The sequence below is a fragment of the Lepidochelys kempii genome, chromosome 7 (assembly GCF_965140285.1).
Source record: "Lepidochelys kempii isolate rLepKem1 chromosome 7, rLepKem1.hap1, whole genome shotgun sequence".
NCBI classification, from domain to species: Eukaryota; Metazoa; Chordata; order Testudines; family Cheloniidae; genus Lepidochelys; species Lepidochelys kempii.
In genome coordinates, this window is record NC_136386.1 from 117,261,015 (window position 1) to 117,281,272 (window position 20,258).

General features: G+C 44.3%; 1 protein-coding gene across 12 annotated transcripts in view; it reads right to left on the reverse strand.

Moving 5' to 3' along the window:
* Window positions 1-20,057, reverse strand: part of ADD3 (adducin 3) — a 189,636-nt gene extending 169,579 nt beyond the window's left edge. For 2 of the 12 annotated variants that reach the window (XM_073354409.2, XM_073354411.2), the window contains exons 1-2: window positions 16,759-17,035; window positions 11,586-11,721 (exon numbers count right to left, since the gene is read on the reverse strand). The gene's annotated coding sequence lies outside the window, so the exon portion shown is untranslated. Of the gene's footprint in view, window positions 1-5,794; window positions 5,864-11,585; window positions 11,722-16,758; window positions 17,037-19,905 lie in introns of those variants that run through there. The other 10 variants (XM_073354406.2, XM_073354410.2, XM_073354421.2 and 7 more) reach the window with 7 other exon arrangements.
* Window positions 20,058-20,258: the final 201 nt, after the last annotated feature.

Genomic DNA, 20,258 nt, shown 5'->3' on the forward strand with positions numbered 1-20,258 from the left:
TCTCTTCAGAAATAAAATTGAGGTATATTGCTGATGAGTGGTAAGCCATTGTCCATGTTCTATCTGTTCTGCAGATAAAGGATTGCAAGTCTCTAGGACTGATATTCCAGGACTTTTCATATGCAATGAATTCACAAGGAGCAATAAAAAAATATTCACACCTCATGCCTGCAAGATGATCACCACACCCTTCTTGAAGGGGTTCCCACTTTAGAAAGGAGGCATTGGAAATCTGGGGGGAATGGGAAGGATGTGAAGGTCTATTTATAGGGCAGATAATACATACAGTATAAATATTGGGAGTGTCATTTGCCACATACACAGAGACTAACTGACCTAACTTGGGGAAAGTAAACAATTAACAGCTTTCTGTCATCTCTAGAAGTTGTGTTAAACAACAGGAGAATCCAAATTTACCAGCCTCTATTCCTTTTATTTGGATCAGTGTCTGGGTGGGAAGAGAAGAGAGATTTTCACTACTTTCAGAAGCATACATGCCATTAGTAGTTTTGGTTGTATGCTACTCTGAAGCAGATTCCTGAACTCACACAAAAAACATTACTGACAAAATGCTAATACCTAACGAATATACATCTCAAGCTAAGTGAGATATCAGACTAACATTATAGGAAAGCACTGTCTTCAACAATGTTACGCGTACTAATTTACCTCATTTCATTGTTTTAAACCAATTTTATATAAATAAGAACTACACATCCATTCCTAAGACCAAAGGAAAAAGTAGAGAAATTATTTTTATCTAGATGTTGCAGAATACATTTTACACAGTGGACAAAGACTCACTGAGCTTCCTAGATGCAACAAAGGCAGGGCCTGTGGCAGAGCCAGGGGTTGAGCAGTGAGCACCCCCCCGGCACATTGGAAAATTGGCGCCTGTAGCTCTAACCCTGGAGTCGGTGCCTAGACAAGGAGCCACATATTAACCTCTGAAGAGCCGCATGTGGCTCCAGAGCCACAGGTTGGCCACCTCTGGCCTAGCATATATCTGCTTGCTTTGCTATTTGTCTCTACTACAGACTATCAAATGGTTGCTCAATAAGGCATGTAGCTATCTTGTTGGCTCAGTGGTTTTTTTTTTTTTGGTGCACGTGCACATGTGACTCTCTTGCTCTTCCTCTTGCCCCATTTATCATAGGGGAGATGGCAGGTTTGAGTGTTCATACATGCAGGAATAAGGAGCACAACGTGAAGAACATCTCTTGGTGCAAATATATGAGGAACATTTTTTAATAAACAGAAATTTGTCAACTCTTTGACGTCAACTTACTGTTACAGCAAAATAGCTTTAACTTATTGAAACATTTGGTTTAAGTACAATGATACTTCCCAACCTGGAGGCTGGTGAATTTTCTGTAGAAGAGTGGATCGAGTGCCCCCACTCCACCCTTCCCGCCCCCTTCCCTGAGCCTGCAGTGCCCTTGCTCTTCCCGCATCCCACCCCAGAGCCTCCTGCATGCCATGAAACAGCTGATCAGGAGGTGCGGGGAGGGAGGAGAAATTTCCAGAGGCAGGTATAAATATGCAATATATAAATATACCTGCCTTTGGAAATTTCCACTATATGCATCCGACGAAGTGGGTATTCACCCATGAAAGCTTATGCTCCAATACATCTGTTAGTCTATAAGGTGCCACAGGACTCTTTGCTGCTATTTCCAAGAAGTTACACTATGGATTTCCCTTTGGGCTGTAGAAGAAAGATTTCAATTATGTGGATAATGCAGACAAAAGACAACGTATCACACTTTGGTATATGCATTCATATGCCATTTGAGTCTCGTATTTTATGTCTGCATCTCCAAAAATAACCCCAGCAAAAAATTTCTACTCATGTACATCAAACTTGTCTTGTATTTCAGCTGTAGCTGGATTCTGAAAATGTATATTTATGACTTCATGTCAATTTAACTCCCGTACAGTTTGAAGTGTCTGATGGAGTTCTAATGCAAGCTATTAATCTGCTCATCCTCATGCTATAGCTCAATATCTCTCACCATCATCTCCAAACACAAATGTATTCTGAAGTGTCATTGCAGCAAATGTCAGCAGGCTGTAACCAGACACAAAATTTCAAGGCAAACACACAAATGAAGATATCAAGCATGCAAAGTAACAGTCAGATATGGGTCTGATTCTGCCATCTACTCAGGGAGAATTTTCAAGAAACACAGGATCATTAACAAGCTATACAGTTTTGATAATAACGAACACACTTCAATTCTACAGTATTTCATAGTAAGAAGGGACCGATTTTTTTACTGGCACTTTCTGGTGCTATTACCTGCCCTCATACTAACCAGGATGAGGGGAGATCCTGTACAGACAGACTTGAACGAATGGAACAGTTACAAAAATTTTGATGGACTTCTTCACTGAGGATGGTGTTCTTACCCCAGAGAAAGTTTACTGTAGCTCCTCTTCTATAGAAGAAACTTCACTCTCCAATGAGGGGAAGGGGTGGGGTGGGGCCGCGGAGGACCACAAGTAAACCAAACATTTTCCAGAATACGCAAAATATATTTCAGATCCTATTCCTGGTTCAAGTCCTTTAGAAATATAGAAAACTTAAAAAAAAACAAAAAAAAAAACCCCAACCATTAAAAGATAAAACCGCTAAAGGACTGGAGTAAAGCCACTACACATGCTCTAACACTTACTACTACAGAAATGGCAGCTTTACCACTCCTTATCTTCCACCCACATTGGTGCCAATACATATAGGTTCTTCAGTCCCTGAATATCCTCTTGCCCAGACAGTCCTGGTATTTGGGAGGAGAACCAAAACTTTTCTCACACTTTCCCCTTAAATTCCCAGTGCTCCAAAGGAATGAACTCTCCAAACTCTGACAAACTCAGAGAGCAGAATTGGCTTTTCAAACTCTGCAAGAAAGTGCCATCTCTCTTTCAGCCTCCTGAAAGCTGCCATGCATCTCCTTGTGGATTTTCCTCTAGTAATCGCAAACCTTCATAGATTCACCAGTGTCACATTTGTCCCAAAGTAACTACTCTGATAAGCCTTCCACCATGCTCCATTTTCAAGCTATGGGGAAATCAAACAAACCGCCTCTGCACTGAGGGGGAGGGAGATCTTTTATCCATATGGACCCACCAAAAACTGCTTCTACCACCACCGAAACAGCTTTTCTGTCAGCGTCCTGTACCAAGAACAACTTTAACCAAACAGCTGCCATATTACATCTCAAAGCCTCATATAAGTGGCCAGGCCTTTCCATTTTTGGAAGCCCTTCTTACCTGAAAAATCTACCAAACTACATGCAGCAATGACTCTTTCCATATTTTGGCTGGGTTTCACAAAGGACTCAATCTTTATTACAGTTAAGCAACTGATCTCTTTACATTCTTATACTCACAAACTATGATCCCAGTCCTACAATCTTATCTATGCAGGTAGACCCTTGTGCCTGTGTGTATCTGATTTCAGGATGGGGACTTATGGTAGCAACTTCAGAGGTATAGTCTCAAGATTGGTAGAACCAATATTTTTTAAAATAAACCTTTCCGTCTCCAATGAGGATACAAAAACCTTTAACAGCCCTTTCGACGAAGGGCTTTAGCACTGCTGAAATTCCAGCATTAAAATGGGCAACTTAAAAAAAAAAAAAAAACCTGCGATTTATTGACATTGTGGATCTCATTTGCAAGTTTATCTTTGCCCATTCTGTTCCTGAGAGCAAATAAGTTTCTGGAACAAAAAATAGGCTTATGTTTAGTTTCTTTTACTGGGGGACAACAGGGGAAAGGAAAGGGAGTTAGAGATGGGAATGGAAGGGTTGCATTTTGTGCTACGTCACCCTTGACAGCTTTTCATTTAAAATATAGGCATCATACACATTTCCCCACGTTAATCAATAAGCAGATCAGTCTAAAAAGATAGATATACAAATATTGCACCTGCCAGTTCTGTACTTTGAACCAATGTATTTTCTGTAATTATGAACCTGGTCAGGTATATTTCATGTTATAACCATTAGCATCAATGGGAGCTGCGTGTATACTTATAGGGAGAAAAAAATAGTAACAAATGACCTCTACATAACCTTAATAGGCAAATAAAACATTTTACTGTCATCTTCAAACAAGTTTTGACAGCTAACCACTGGCATGGTATAGTTAATTGGGGGCTGTAACTAAAATCTTTACAACATGTCCCAGTGATATCTCAAGGCAAAATATATCAAAGGTCACCTTGTATGAAAGAGCCTTATTGTTTGCATGTATACTTAAACAAAACCTTTGTTGGCACAGGTAGAGATGGGAGTCGGTGAAATTCAATTTTACTCCCAGGAATGGCAACATTAGATTTATATTACAAAGGTGGATTATTGTGTAAGTAGTACTACAGACTTACAGCAACGAGTATTGTCCGTTTTGGAAAAAAAATGGTGTCATAACACATATATGCAAAGCTGCAGGCTATATTTTCTCTTATGAGCTAGATCAGATATTACCTGACACAATGAATTTAACTTCCCCTAGTGATTAAATTACTTTAATTAGTAGCAGACCAATATTTATAGTAGTACCATAGCTTTAAGCAAAGCACAACAAAAATGTCAATATTAAGCGGAAAGAGAAGAACAGAATCAAATATTTCAGTTTTTTCAAGTATGTTGGCTCAGAAGATAATGGATGTAAAAATTGAATCCACGTTCCCACTATGCCACCTGTTTAAGGATACAGGAAGAATCTTAGATCTGAATAGTGTTAACACCAAAACATTAGACTTTTAAAAAAACTGAATTTACTTTATGCTGTTTATAATTTGCACTTCATTCTGCTTGGACAAGAAAGCTACACTGTTTAGTTTCAAATATTATTTCTAGTCAGTTTTGATTCATGGTTCTCTCATGCTAGCACTATATTGCTGTGTTCAGGTACACAACATCATAGAACACTATTTAAATACACAACAAAACCCCCACATCCTGCAAAACCTCACCAGGAAGCTTTTATTTGGGATCTAAATAGCATGTCTTATTTCAAAAGGTATCCCTTCATCATGTTATCTGGAGCCCAGCAACATGAAGGCACTGAAGACAATATAAATGAAGTTACGATTTTCAAAAACAAAATAAAAAACTGACATACTTGCTGATTCCTCCCTGCTCCCCTCCCTCAAATGTTTAGTTTATTATTTGATGTTTGACTATGTTGATCAGAAAAAACTCATAAAACGTGTTTTGCTGGCTATAGGCGTACTTTGGCCTGTCTCTTACCAATTGTTTTTCAAAGCACAGCACTGCCTATTATTGCAGAAAAAAACACATGACATCTGGATATAGTTTTTTGTAATCAGTTGCTCGAGTTAACTGTCCTTTTTTATTACAAAAAAAATAATAAAAATTTTACTAGAATGATGTACTTTGGACATTTGGCCTTCAGTCTTAGAAACTGAATTTTCTTTGTTCTAACTAAGCACATATTTGGAGAGATCTGCAAAGTATTTTAACTGTGCTCTTTAAGTCTTTTAAAGATATTTAACATAGAATATGAATACCTTCTTTGAATGCCAAGCCAGCCATGAATCAAGTATAAAAGACTAACAACAAATTTTAAATATTCAATCCAATCCGTACCATCAGCAGGCCAGCAAGAATTCTAACTTGTATTCACCATAATATCCATCAAATAGAAAAGATATATTCTTTCATACCCTAAAAATCATTTTAAATTTTTGATGGGGACAGAGATTACATAATGGAGAATAGAAGACAGCATGAATTTCTGTATGATAATTTTATTTTAGAGTCACCTTTGGAGAGTATATCTTTGGCAGTTAGATAGGCAAATATTGTAGACAGTGAACTTTCTGAATTCCATCCTGCAAGATTTAGGAAAATAACAGATTTTAAATCACTTGAAGAACGTTGTCTCTCTGTGTGTGTATATACTCAAGTCAAAAGATGCATTTGAGGATTCTTGCTATATGAAATCCCAAAGAACCACATCTGCTTCTAGAACTGTGTAGCATGGTTTTGATTGACTGTAAGCTCTACAAGGTTTGTATAGCATCTAACACAATGGAGCCTTCAATCTTGACTGGACCCTCTGAGCACCACTATAATACCCATTAAACCCGAAATTTCATTCTACTTTATTAAACACGTGTGCATTCAGCAGAATCCCAAGTGTGATGGGGTGTATAGATCCCACTGGACACAGAAGGTGCCAGAGAGGCCCTCGTGGTAGAGCTGGCTCTGCCTCCCAACTCCTACCCACGAGACCTTTACCCAGACCCTGAGGACAATACAACGGACTACCAGGATAAGATGGACGCTGACCCTAACTCAGAGACCCAGCCAGAGCAACTTCCACAACCCACCCCACCTCCCCCCATGTTGGAGCTGAATCATAGGCAGCACTGTAGACTCACTGTCCCCACCTCTTTGCTGGAGCCACAGGGAGGGAGTATCCCTGAATACATTAATGTTTGTGACTTTCATTTTGATCACCTATCTGGAGAAACTTAAGAAGGCCCATCAAGGGCAGAGCCACCCCTGCCTCTGCCCCCTTTTGGTAGACTGGGCTTATGCTGGGATCACCCACTGTAGATAGCGGCACATGGTCAGGTCCTCCCTGTGGAAAGAACCATCGAAGACCTCGTTAGACCAAAATATCATTATTCAACAGAGTTTTTTTCCTGTTATGGCAGTGCCAACGCATTACCCTATTTAAACTTATGTTCAGTTTTGCATTTAAAGCAGAAGTTCAAGCTCTCTGTATGAAACAAAAACAAAAAAAAAACCCACAGAATATCTGCCCCCCAAATCTCTACCCTTATCTCTGAGTAAAGCTTGCATTTTCTGAAGTTTTCTTTTTTAAATTGGTTAATTAGTTTGCATTCTAGTCAATTACAAATTGGCCTCCCAGAAGTTCACATTCTGAGTCTCAAAATTTGAGCCCCATTAATTTAAAAACCGCAAACTGTAGAGAGTTACAAAAAAAAAGTGCATTGTGAGAATTTGGTGGATTCTCTGGGGTTATATAATAATTAGGTTTTTACATCACAACTTGGTTTGTGTCACACTTAGCTGAGGGAGATTATGATTTATGACGACAACCTACATCTTCTATGAAGCAGCTACCGTTGGCTCATTGTTGTCCAGGAGCTTAGTGAAACTATTCAGCGAGTTCGCTAGTGCTCCTGAATCATCTGAATAGTTTCAGTCCATGAGACCAGGTTCTTCAACACAGTACTGCTGTTTTGCTGAAGACCAGGATCTATGGGAAACTGTTCAACGAGATTAGGAGATGTGTTACTGAATGGGTTAAACAGCTTCACCAAGATCCTCTGCTGGCTCCTGAGCAAAGCTCCTGAGCCCACTGAACAATTTCAAAGTGACCGTGGTCCCCTCTGAAGTAACTGCTGGTTTGTCAGAGACCAGGAGCTCCATGAGAGCATTCACCACTAGAACATACCTTACTCAGGCAGCGTTCAGGTATGTGTAAGTGTGATTTTCCAGAATAGTGCAAAACAGAGGAGAAGGCTAGGAGAAATCTGGCTGTTTATGGTGGCAGGCAGTTTGGGATACGGGATGCTGGAAGGCTGGCATCCCTACTAGAACAGAGTTACGACTGCAGTTTATTGTTCATGCTGCATGGTGGTTATTCTAGTGGTAAAGTGAGAGTCTGGTTGGAGGAATAAACTGTGTCATGTTAGATGCCTTAAATTATTTTTTATTATTTCTTTGCTTTGGTGGTTGTGTGTTAGGCATGTTATGCCTAGAGCAACCGTACACATCATATTTTGTGCATTAATATACATATGTATACACACTGCCAAGAAACTTTGGGAGACTGAATTATGTCAAATATTAAGAGTAACTATGAATATAAATGAAACATTTATAGGCTTTTATAATCCGGCAAAATCATCCCCAGACCAACAAAAGGCAAATCTACATCCTAGGGTTTATATCACTACCAAATCTCAAGTTTCTATGAACTTCCATTGATATGGTAGGGCTGTTAAATTCAAAAGTATTTTTCTGCAAAGACAATAAGCATTTTCCAGACCACTTTATATTGAAAAAGGGCTTGACTGTTTTTGATTAAACTTAAAAGAAACCCCTTCCTGCTAAAGAGCAAGCATACCAAATTTGAACCAAAAGAGTACAACTTTGAGAGTTACAAGGTAGTGACCGTACCATTTATAAGGGAAATACACATGCAACTGCATTTAGATTGTAAACTCTTTGGGGGCAGGCACAGTCATTTACTATAAATCTGTACAGCATTTACCACGAGTCCCAGAACTGGCTGGCCTCTGACCTATATCACAAAGGGCATGTAATAAATAATAGTATGCATCACTATGCACACTGTCTGTAGTGAGTCAAATGTAAAGGTAATAGAGTTAAAAATATAACTTAAGATGGAAAAGTACATGTACAAATAGATGTAATTAGAAATAGAAAGACAAAACTAAAGCGAACTTTAGAAGTGATTCAACAGAATCCTCTTCTTTGAGCCAGCACAGCAGATTGTTTAAAACTGCTTTCCACAATTAAAACTGGACACCCTCTATGCTCTAGGCAGGATATTGAGAATCAAAGTGAAACAAAATGGGAGGAAATTTTTGACTCCCTGCATTTCGTCTTGATTTCTTCATTTGAATCATTATTTTGACAACTTAATATGATGTCAATCCTGCACTCACCCAAGTAAACCACAAGAATCCCATTCACTTCAACGGGAGCAGGAACAGGCTACAAGTCCTTACCTTCACTAGGAAGGAGGTGTGGCTAATGTGGTAAATTCCTAGTGGAGACAAGGCAAGTTATAGCTTTCACATGAGTTAGAAGGTTAAGGTAACTCCCAGGCTCCCCCACTAGTCTTTACCTTAACATGCTGACACATATTAAGGCCATAACCCAACTTGTTTTCACTAGGATTTTACCTTGTTTTAGCTACCACATAAGTATGTTCTTACTCCCCCACGTTAGCTTTTTTCCTAGTGAAGACAAAGCCTTTAGGAGACCAAGGAGGAGAATGAGACCTCTGTAATGTGTTTAACCATCACAACCCAATAAGTAGAACTTATGTTAATACAGTACCATCCCAACTAAGCAGCAGTTATTACCATTTGTTAATATTAGTTTAAATAAATTCCAAAGACAATGTCTTGATAAAACAGCTATTCTGATTAAGTTTCAGAGTAGCAGCCGTGTTAGTCTGTATCCGAAAAAAGAAAAGGAGGACTTGTGGCACCTTAGAGACTAACAAATTTATTTGAGCATAAAATGCATCCGATGAAGTGAGCTGTAGCTCACGAAAGCTTATGCTCAAATAAATTTGTTAGTCTCTAAGGTGCCACAAGTCCTCCTTTTCTTTATTCTGATTAAGTGGAAGATACTGAATTGTGAAGATATGAGGAGGAGTAGGGGGAAATCCAACCCTAGTACCCAAACAGGTTGAAACTTTCAAGTATAAACTGAGAAGTTAGTACAAGAATAAGAGTTAATGTTTTTAAATGGGGGAGGGGGGAAGCTATTAGCCTCTAAGCATTTTCCTGTTTAATAATCTTTTCACAGATAACTAGTAACCCAAGCCACAAACTGTTCATAAAAAAACACATGAGTAAGGTATTTAGAGACATATTTTAAAACAAACAACACTTTACACTTTCATTAGAGGTTAGGCAACATACTAGTGCATCTGAAATGGGGGGGGCGGGAATGGAAGCATTTCCTCTACATGCCATTTATCTGAAAGTTACTGTAAGAAGTAGATACACAACCAAGACCATATGCCACAGTGGTTATTCGAAGCACATTAATGGTTCAAGTCATAAATTCTCATTCCCTAGGAGTCATCATATAGCTTTTATTCATTACTTTGTGCCAAATGATATAGCAAACACATTGTTTTGTTTAGAAGGCAACTGGCATTACAAAACATAATGCAAGGAAAATGCTGGTGCAGCAGGAAAGCTCTGTGATAGCCTCAAGTCTGGCCATTTGGTCAGTTTGTAGGACCGGGACCCTAATTTCCTTTGTAACTTCAAATGGATAGATTTCTCCATTTTCTGCTCTACGCGGTTATGTAGTGGTGTTGTGTAATACTGCAACTATTTAACATTCTCCTCCAGAAGTGGTTATATTTCATTGGTATCTGAAATGATTCCTGTATATCTGAAATTTGTAGTGTACCTTGAGATATAAGGCACTATATTAACCTATCATCTTCTGCTACACAAAATTGAACAATTTTGTGATGGGGTGTACCAACCTCACACTAGGCCTGAAGAGGTTAATGAGAGCCTGTGGCCACAATCAGCCTCACTCAGCTACACCCAGGATTCTTTACATTGGTGGAGGGACATACAGAGAGCAGAAGACTCCTGCTGAGTAGGGGCTATCTTGTGAGGTGAGTGGAGAAAACAGCCCTCCAGCAGAACCAGCTGGATAGCAGAAAATGCTAAGCAGCTCTGGAAGAGGCTAAGGGAGCCCACAAATAGGTTAAGGCAAAAGTCCAAAAAACAGCAAGGTAGAAAGTAGTCCGGGGAGGCAGAGGGGGTTGGTGTAGTCAGGCCTTGACTGCTTCTCCAAGGTTCCCTGGACCAGAAGATAGTGGAGAGGGAAGCCCTGGGTTCCCCTACCAAGGTTGAGCAAAAACCACATACACACTCACACCCCAGTACCATGGGGGTAAGGACTAGTGAGCCCAGACTCAGACTGAAGGGCCAATGTGAAGTTAACAGACTACTATTTGTTGGTCTATTGATACACTAGGAGGGGGGTGGAACTCTGACACCCAGAGAGAAGACCAACTTGCAAGAAGCAGCAGACCACCGCATGGCTGGAAGGGCTGTCAGTCAGCAGGGTGTGCTAAAACAGGAAAGCATGCTACACCCTGCCCAGCCAACAGAGGATGCACCAGCAGGTGAGTCACACGTACGTTTAAAGGCTGGATTCAATGGAAATGAGTCATGGCTGGGTAGGTTAAGACAAAAATTTTCATTTTGTTTAAGAAAGCTTTTAGGAAAAAATCCACTAATAAAATATATATATATTTTTTTTAAATCAGTGACTACATCTGGATTTAAAATAGTTTCCCCTGCATCATTTGCAATTCAAGGCTAGAATCATTGTGCTAGTTCATGACTATTGAGTAGTATTGGGCTGCTCAGCCTATCACTGACTCAGAAAAGGCAAGAATCACTGCACCCATCTTCTCTTCAAACATCCAAAAGAGGTGCCTCAGGTAAGACAAGTTCAGTGGATACATTTGAATGAACAACAGAAACAGAACCATAGCTAAGATTCTGTGCTCATTTACACAACACCAAAGACTAAAGGGTTCATAAAGGGGCTCCCTGATTCATTTCCATAGCTCACAAGGGAATATCCCAGGCTCATCATCCTGGGAGATTTCAACGTTCACATCAACAATACTGCAGATGCAAAAACCCAACTCCTCCCTAACTCAACTGCCTCCCTATAACTTTCATGGGTTACCTCTGCTCCAGCCAATGTAGCCAGTCACAGTCTGAACCTGGTTTTTGGATTAAATGTCATCAGAGGACGCGGACTTGGACTCACCGTATCACCTCATTAAAACAGTAGTCGGAGCTCTCCAACCTCCCAGGCAACAAGACCAATGACTCTGATTAGACCATGAAGACTCTTAGCCACTCATCAAATTCCAAAGCATGCTAAAGTACAGCAAGAACTCTGCCTGTAGGACAAAGAATCAAGGATCTAGTGAATCATTATGACTTATACTAGCCTCGACCATCAATCCACTCCCCCCCCCAAATAGCCCCTCCCTCACCATCTCCCACATAGATCTCCTTGGTTTTCTGACACCCTGCATCAGGGTGAAGAGAGAGGGTCAGAAACTCAAGGACTGATGGTAGAAATCAAAGGCTGAAACAGACAGGATAAAATATAAATTTCTCAAAGCCTGTGCTGAGACTGTATTACAGCCACCAACAGAACCTTCCTATCACTCCACTGAAGCTACCACATCCCACCTAAAGAGCTATCCTACGGTGATAAACCAGTTCATGAAACTGGAGCGCCTACAGGCCACAACAGAATCCATCATCCTACTTCACTGATCAGATCACACACACAGAGAAAGGCTTTTCAAACAGCATGGCTTCACTCCGCCTACCAGGCGGCAACCAACCTGTCTGCATTCTCCAAGTCCGGTACTTTCATTCCTTGTGAAATACTGGACACACTAAAGGAGTCTCAACCCAAGACCTGCGAATACCTAACAGGTGAAAAGGTCATGAGCAATCAATGACACTTGTGGCTGAAATAGCCAATGCCTCATTTAGAAAAAGAATCTTCCTTTCCGCCTTCAAACTTGCAATAGCACAACAGACACTGAAGAAACCCACCTGGATACATCAGTTCTAGCTAGCTACTGCCCAGGATCAGACTAATTTCTGAGCAAGCTCAGAGGATTAAGCCAAAGGCCAACTACAGTGGAGTTTCATCATACGTGCATTTAACTTTCGTGAATTCAACTATATGAGGTCGGCAGGAAAAAAAAAAAGAAAGGAAAAACAATAACTTGCGGCGGTGGAGTACTGTACAGGAGTCGACGGGAGAGGACTCGAGGGGTCGATTTATCATGTCTAGACTAGACGAAATAGATCGCCCCCCATTGGATCGATCGCTGACCACCGATCTGGTGAGCATCTCGCCGCGCTGAGTGTGATTCTAGTGTTTAAAGATACGTATTTTTCATATAACATGGCCCCTAAACGCAAGCCAACTACTTCATCTGGTGCTCAACCAAAGAAACAGTCATCTGTTCCAATGCTGGAGGAAAAACTGACTGTGTTGGACTTGAGACGGTACGTCAGTCTCCAACGTGGCATGTAAATATGGCCGCAACGAATCTAGCATCCATGCCATCAAGATTTGAGAGAGAGAAATTCGTCAAGCCGTGGCATCAAGTGCTCCAATAACTGCTAAGGTGATGAGCCAGGTGCGTGATAAGACTTTAGTGAAGACTGAAAAGGCATTAAACTTATGGTTGGAAGACATGAACCATAAACGTGTGCCTATCGATGGCAACGCGTTGCGAGAAAAGGCTCTTAGCCTCTGCGCGCTGTTCAAACCTCTTGCTGAAGATGGACAGCCTTCCGATGAGAAGGAATTCAATGCCGGCCAAGGTTGGCTTAACAGTTTTAGAAACCGCTTCAACCTCAAAAATGTGCAGACTACTGGTGAAGCTGCATCTGCCAAAGAAGAGGCAGCAAAAGCCTACCCCAAACAATTAAAGAAAATCATAGAGGAAAAGGACTATCTTCCAGAACAAGCTTTTAATGCTGACGAGACTAGGCTCTTCTGGAAAAAAAACGTCCAACTGCACTTACACTTCAAAAATCAGAAAGATAAGCCCCTGGCTTCAAAGCACCTAAAGACCATGTGACTGTGCTGTCTTGTGGCAATGCAGCTAGGCATTTAAGAAAGCTGGACTTGCTCTACAGGGCTACCAATCCCCATGCCTTAAAAGGCAAGAACAAAAATCTCCTGCCTGCGTTCTGGCAATCAAATAAAAAGGCTTGAGTGACAGCACCATTATTTCCGGATTGGTTCCACAAGTGTTTCATTCCGGAGCTCAAGAGGTACCTCGAAAAGAAAGGACTTGATTTTAAAGTGTTGCTGATCATAGACAATGCTCCTGGCCATCCTGAGGCACTCCGGTTTGCACATAACGACGCTGAAGTTGTCTTTCTCCCTTTTTTATTCTTTCATTCTTCCGTCTCTCTCTCTTTTTGACTATATTTGATTTTCGCCTTATGCGCTGACTTTAGAACCTAACCCGCGCGTAAGATGCGACTCCACTGTACGAGCTTATCTAGTTGAAGTCAATATGCTACGCCTGGCACAAATCTGGATTCATGCTAGGACATAGGAGAGAAACAGCTTTAGTGGCACTGAAGGATGATCTCCTGCTGTTAACGGATGATGTCCAGGAGGATGAAAATGAATGGCTTCCCCTTTCTACAGCACTCAACCCTGTTGACCATAAGAAACTGTTGTCCTACTTAAGAGAGGTGGCAGAGGTCCAGCAGAATATACTAAAATAATTTAAATCCAAGAATCGTGATGGGTCACTATGCCTCTGCCATTAGACCCTTCACTTGTCAAGTCCCACAAGGATCAATTCGCTCTTCAGTCCTATTCAACAATTATATCCATCCACCAGGGACGCAGGTAAAATGCCATAAACTACAGTACCAGCACTATGTGAATTACATAGAGTTCTACCTTTGTTTCACCCCACACAACCATAGCACTACCACCAAGATAGTCTGGTGCTTGTACAAGATCAGATCACAGATGAAAAAAAGCTGGTAGAAGCTAGAGTTGAGTATGACAACATGATGCTAGTAGGTAGAGGAAAGCATTTTGCACCATAGTTGTAAACTATTCAGTCTCCTTTGGTTAAAGATACACAGCCACAGCTGGCCAATTCAGTTCCTAGTTTAGGAGTGCTCTAGAGTAGCTTCCCATAGAATCTCTGGTCAAGTTCAAATCTCCATACTTGTATTCAAACGTAATCAATGGGCTGGTGGTCCCAACATATTTAGAAGATTGCCTAGAGCTCTGCAATGAAAACCATAGCTGATATATCCACTCCTCAGGCACAGTGAAACTTCTGGCCTGGAGGAGACAGAGCTTTCTTGGGGTCCAAGCTGAGACTGTGGAACAAACTCCTACAGAAACTAAGGACCATCGTAAACCTTGCGACCTTGCATTCCAAATGTCAGGCACACTTCGACCTTTCTTTCTGTTTAAAAATAAATGAGACTCCAAACCCTACCAAAACACTGCTCTACATACACAGTTCTTCCCCTGGGGAGGGGATAAGAGAGAATGAACCATACATGACAGATGTTAGTCACATCACTTAATGCATTACTGGAAGCCATTCAGATACTATAGTGCAGAGTATAAGAACCTATATATAATAGAATAGAATTTTTAAGATCTCTGTATCCATGCCAATGAAAAAGTTGCTGCTAAATTTAAGTAATAAGAACTACTACTCACTTTGAACATAGGTTTAGAAAAGTTTCTCCTAGATACAGACCTACAAGCACTCCAAAGTTTCCCATCACTGTAGTTTAAAGACTCTCAACATATTGATACTACATTTTTCCAAACAGAGATGACATTTTATTTAAATCCTACTTTTTTTAGATCAGCACTGCAGTAAAGAGAAAGACGCTTCCATCGTCAGCTCCTCTCCAGGAAAACACCCTCACTGAGATAAAGTTCCACATTAGCCCTGTAACACTCATATCTATGAAAGTAACAACTGCATTTCAACCTCTATCATATTACTCAGCCTAACAAGAATGGGGGGAAGGACTGACATGAATACCACTTCTTTTCTGAATATGGATGAGAAATGATTCATTCACACCTGTGAAAGTGATGGCTCTGGCCCACGGGCAACTACTAGGTTCTTATACTTATGGAAACAATAGAGCGAGCAAAGGTTTTACAATTACAGAGGGTGCAAGGGGCCCTAGATCATCCAATTCACAGTGATATGCTCTTTTCCCCTAAATACTGGTGGCATCAGGTAATCCCTTCAGTCCACTTATTTACATAGCCCCAAGCCCAACAGCCCCAGCAGGATGCACACATACATGTAAACACAACATGCTTGCATTAGATCTATCCAAACATAAACACTCAATTGCAGGGGGTTGGACTAGATGACCTCCTGAGGTCTCTTCCAACTCTGATATTCTATGAATCTATGAATTGGGAAGAAACAGGAGGGAACAGACTTTAGATTATTTTATAAAGGAACACAAAGGAAGCTTGTTAGGTATGTTTCAAACATTTAGATACCTCCTTTTTATTTAGGATTTCTTCATCCAAACTGCAACATCATGCAACAGCCCCAGAAACAATTCCACCCACCTGAAGATGATTACCACAAACCATCACATTAATTTTGAACCCAGTGGGGTTGCGGGCCAATGTTTTGAACTAAATTTGGATGAGCCATAAAGCCCCACTTCTCTCCTCTCCCTCCTCCAAAAGCCATCCTTCTCACCCAAACATCCACCCCCCCACCTCAAAAAAAAAAAAACAAAATACACCCAGGACATGCATCCCAGCTGGATTTTAGGGTAACTAGCTCCCAGGACTGAATGATGGGGGGGGGGGGGGCAGGGGGGAGAACAGGAAGCGTTTGACTCACACCCTCCTTAAGGGGATCTCTGCATGCGATGCCCAATAAATCACACCTCACCCGTACACACTAGGAAACCCTCACCCCAGCCCCCCTGACTTCCCAGACAAACACCCCACAGAGCTAATGGGGGGGGGGGCGGAGGGGGAGCATCTCCCACGTGGTGGGATACACCAATGTGAATGCCTCTCTAGGTGCCCCCCTTGAAACTCTCCCCCCAGCCCCACTGGCTTCCCAGGCAAACACCCCACAGCTCCGCAGAGCAGGGGCACAGCGTCTCCCGCGTGGGGCGTGTAACAGTGTGAACGCCCCCCCCCCCGCCGAGGGGCCCGGGATAAGCACAGCCCTCACACCCCCGCCGCCACCCCCTTACTCCCTCCCAACGGCCCCCCACACAGGGACCATCCCCCAGGGAAAGAAGTCTATGCGCGGGGGGGGGGGGGCACATGGCGTCCCGGCCAGCCCAGCGTGGAGGGGGGGGGCGAGTCTTGAATCGCCCCCCAGGGCCGGGGCAGGAGAGAGACGTTTGTTTACCTCAGGAGCTAGCGCGCCTTTGTGCATCCCCCGCCGCTCCTCGGCTACAGAGCACCTCGGGGGCGGGGCGGCGGAGCTCCGGATGTGGCAGGAAGGGACACCTGGGCTCCTCCTCCCGCCACCCGCGCCGGCGGCTCCCTATCTGGCAGCGGCCCCTCCCCCATTGGCTCGCTCGCGCCCGTCCCTCTCCACGGCCGGCGCCGCCAACGCTCGGCCGAGTTTGAATCTCTCCCGGCCCCGCGCCGGGCTGAGGAGCCGAGCTGCGCGCGGGGAGGGGCGCGGGGGCTGTCTGTTGTTGTCGGCCGGCGGCGGCGGGGGCGGGGCTCCGTAAGGACGGGGCCTGCGGGGCGGACCAGCTCCGCCCCTCGCTCCCGCCTCTTCCCCCCCCACCCCCCCCCCGCTGGCCCTACCCAGCCCGTGAATTCTGACCCCTCGCAGGCACAGCCGCCCCCCCCCGCAGATCGCTGGGGCCTTCGCCCCTCCACAGCCGGCGGGGGCGGCTTCCCAGGGGCCGCATGTCCTCCCCGAGCCAGCTGCATTACCCCTGCCCCTCCTCAATCCTACTCCTCCATTGCCCCACCCCCAGGCCCTCCAGCCCCTATGGTGCTCCCCCACCCCCCGTGCATTGCCCTAACCCCGCCCCCCACCGTTAATTCTTACCTCTCCATTGCCCCAACCCCCCCACCACCACCGTTAATTCTTACCTCTCCATTGCCCCCCCACCTCCAGCCCTACAGTGCTCCCCCACCCCTTGTGCATTGCCCCAACCCCCCCCCACCGTTAATTCTTATCTCTCCATTGCTCCAGCCCCTACAGTGCTCCCCCACCCCTTGTGCATTGCCCCAACCCCCCCCCACTGTTAATTCTTACCTCTCCATTGCCCCAACCCCCCCACACCGTTAATTCTTACCTCTCCATTGCCCCAAACCCCCCCCACCGTTAATTCTTATCTCTCCATTGCTCCAGCCCCTACAGTGCTCCCCCACCCCTTGTGCATTGCCCCAACCCCCCCACACCGTTAATTCTTATCTCTCCATTGCCCCAACCCCCCCCCACCGTTAATTCTTATCTCTCCATTGCTCCAGCCCCTACAGTGCTCCCCCACCCCTTGTGCATTGCCCCAACCCCTCCACCGTTAATTCTTACCTCTCCATTGCCCCAACCCCCGATCACCGTTAATTCTTATCTCTCTATTGCCCCACCACCTCAAGCCCCTACAGTGCTCCCCTAGCCCCCCATGCATTGCCCCAATCCCCCCCCACCGTTAACTCTTATCTCTCTATTGCCCCACCATCTCCAGACAGCCCCCGTGCAATACCCCAACCCCCCCCCCCACTGTTAATTCTTACCCCTGCATTGCCCCATCACCTCAATCCCCTGTAGTGCTCCTCCCGCTCCCCTGCAGTGCCCCACCACTTCCAGCCCCTGCACTGCCCTTACCACCAGTTAATTCCTGCTCCTCCAGTGCCCCACCCTCCCAGGCCCCCCAGCCCCTGCATTGCTCCAACCCCTCCAAGTCCAACCCCTGTATTGCTCCTCCAGCTCCCCCCCCCAGCACCTGCATTGCCCCAATCCCTCCACTGCCTACATTGCTCCTCCTGCCCCCCCAGCTCCTGCATTGCCCGACCCCTCCAGCCGCTGCATTGCTCTTCCATTCCCCATCCCCTGCATTGCCCCTCCAGGCCCCTTCCACCACTGCACTGCCCCAACCCCTGCAATGCCCCTATGCCCCAATGCCTCTCCATTGCCCCTACCACCAGTTAATTCCTACCCCTTTATTGCTCCTCCATCCCCTGCATTGCCCATACCCCCCACTTAATTCCTACACATCCATTGCCCCACCACCCCTTAGCCCTGCATTACCCCATGTCAATTCCTACACCTCCATTGCCCCAAGCCCTGCAGCTACCTCCACCCAATTCATCTCTACCCCTCCCTCCCCTCATTACCCCCAGCCAGTTAATTCCTACCCCCTCTCCCCCCGCAACCCCTGCAGTTACTGCAGTTAATTAGTCCCAGTTAATTCCTACCCCTCATTGCACACCGCCTTCAGTTACCCCAACCCATTGTATTCCTACCGCTTACTCCATGCCCCCTAAAAACTCCACTGTCACACCGTTTTCCCCTCAATCCAGCCGTCAATTCACTTAATTTCTCTCCCATTTCTCCGATTCACACTCTATCCGCATATATTGAATCAACCCCCACCCCATCTAATTTCATATTCCCCCTACAAACTTCATTCCCCCTCTCCAAATTCAAGCCATTTCATCCAGGCACCGTCCAACCCCTGCCCAAAATTCGAATGATTTCCCAGGCACCTTTCTGCCTTCCCCCAAATTCAATCCATTTCTCCCTTGCGTCCTAAATAACATTCACAATTTTATTCCTCCTCACACAGCTCACACCCAGCATGCACACGCTGCACTCCATTTCCTCCATATACAACTCTTTCCATCTCCCCTATGTACAGATACCACTCACATAGACACCGGCACACCCACACTTCCTTCCCCCAGCACTCACTACTCGCTCCATCCTCCTTCACAGGATGGTGCAACCCCCCCTCCCAACCCTCTTGTATTTTGAGGGGGTGGAGGAAAGCATAAGGCTTGTCTTGGCACACCGATCTTCCCCCCAGTTTCTCCCCCCCCCCCCCCCCCGATTGCTGACCCTAAGATCTGGGACAGTAGCGCTCAACTCCCCTTCATTCTCCCCTTCACCCCCAGATTATTTCAGAAAATTGTGGGGGGGCGGGAAATCAGCACATCCTTTTGATGCTTTAGGACATGGGGATTTTGCCAGGCACATGATGGCATTATGTCGTTTGACTTGCCATGTTTGGCTCTGCGATTGGAGGAAAAAGCAAGATATTTCTCTCATTTAAAAAAAAAATCTCCCTCTTCCCAAATTTCTTGTTGCATGAAAGTTTATGCTGATTAATACTGCAAAAAGTGCTTTGAGGGCAGACGGGGGGGGGGGGGAGTTGTCTCTCCAGCAGTTGAGGGACACAGGGAGAGCGGCAGAAAACAGCATGCAGCATAATCTATTTCAAATGTGTATGAACAACCTTTCCCATCCACGCCCCCCCCCCACCTTTTACATATTTGTTTAAGAAATGGATACAAGATTTGCTAGTTTACTTACCAAACAGCCGTCCAGGGCTTCCTGTTTGGCCAATGTCTGCGTGTGTGTGTGTGTGTGTGTGTTTTTCTCTTCTGTAGGTGGGGATTCTGCAGTGCTGCACAGACACACTGCAGCAGCTCCAAAGCTGGAGGATAGTAAAGTGTGTTACTTACTAGAGAGGCTCTATATTACCACTAGGCGCTGGCAGGAGCAAAGAAGCATTTTTCTTAAAGAGACATGATTCTCCTCCGCTCCCCGCCCCCGCCCCCATCCCCACTTCCTTCCCAAAATACGGGAAACAGTTGGAGGTTGGACTGGGAAAATGGCATAAACAGAGGAGGTCAAGGTTAATATTAAAGGAGTAATTGAGTAAA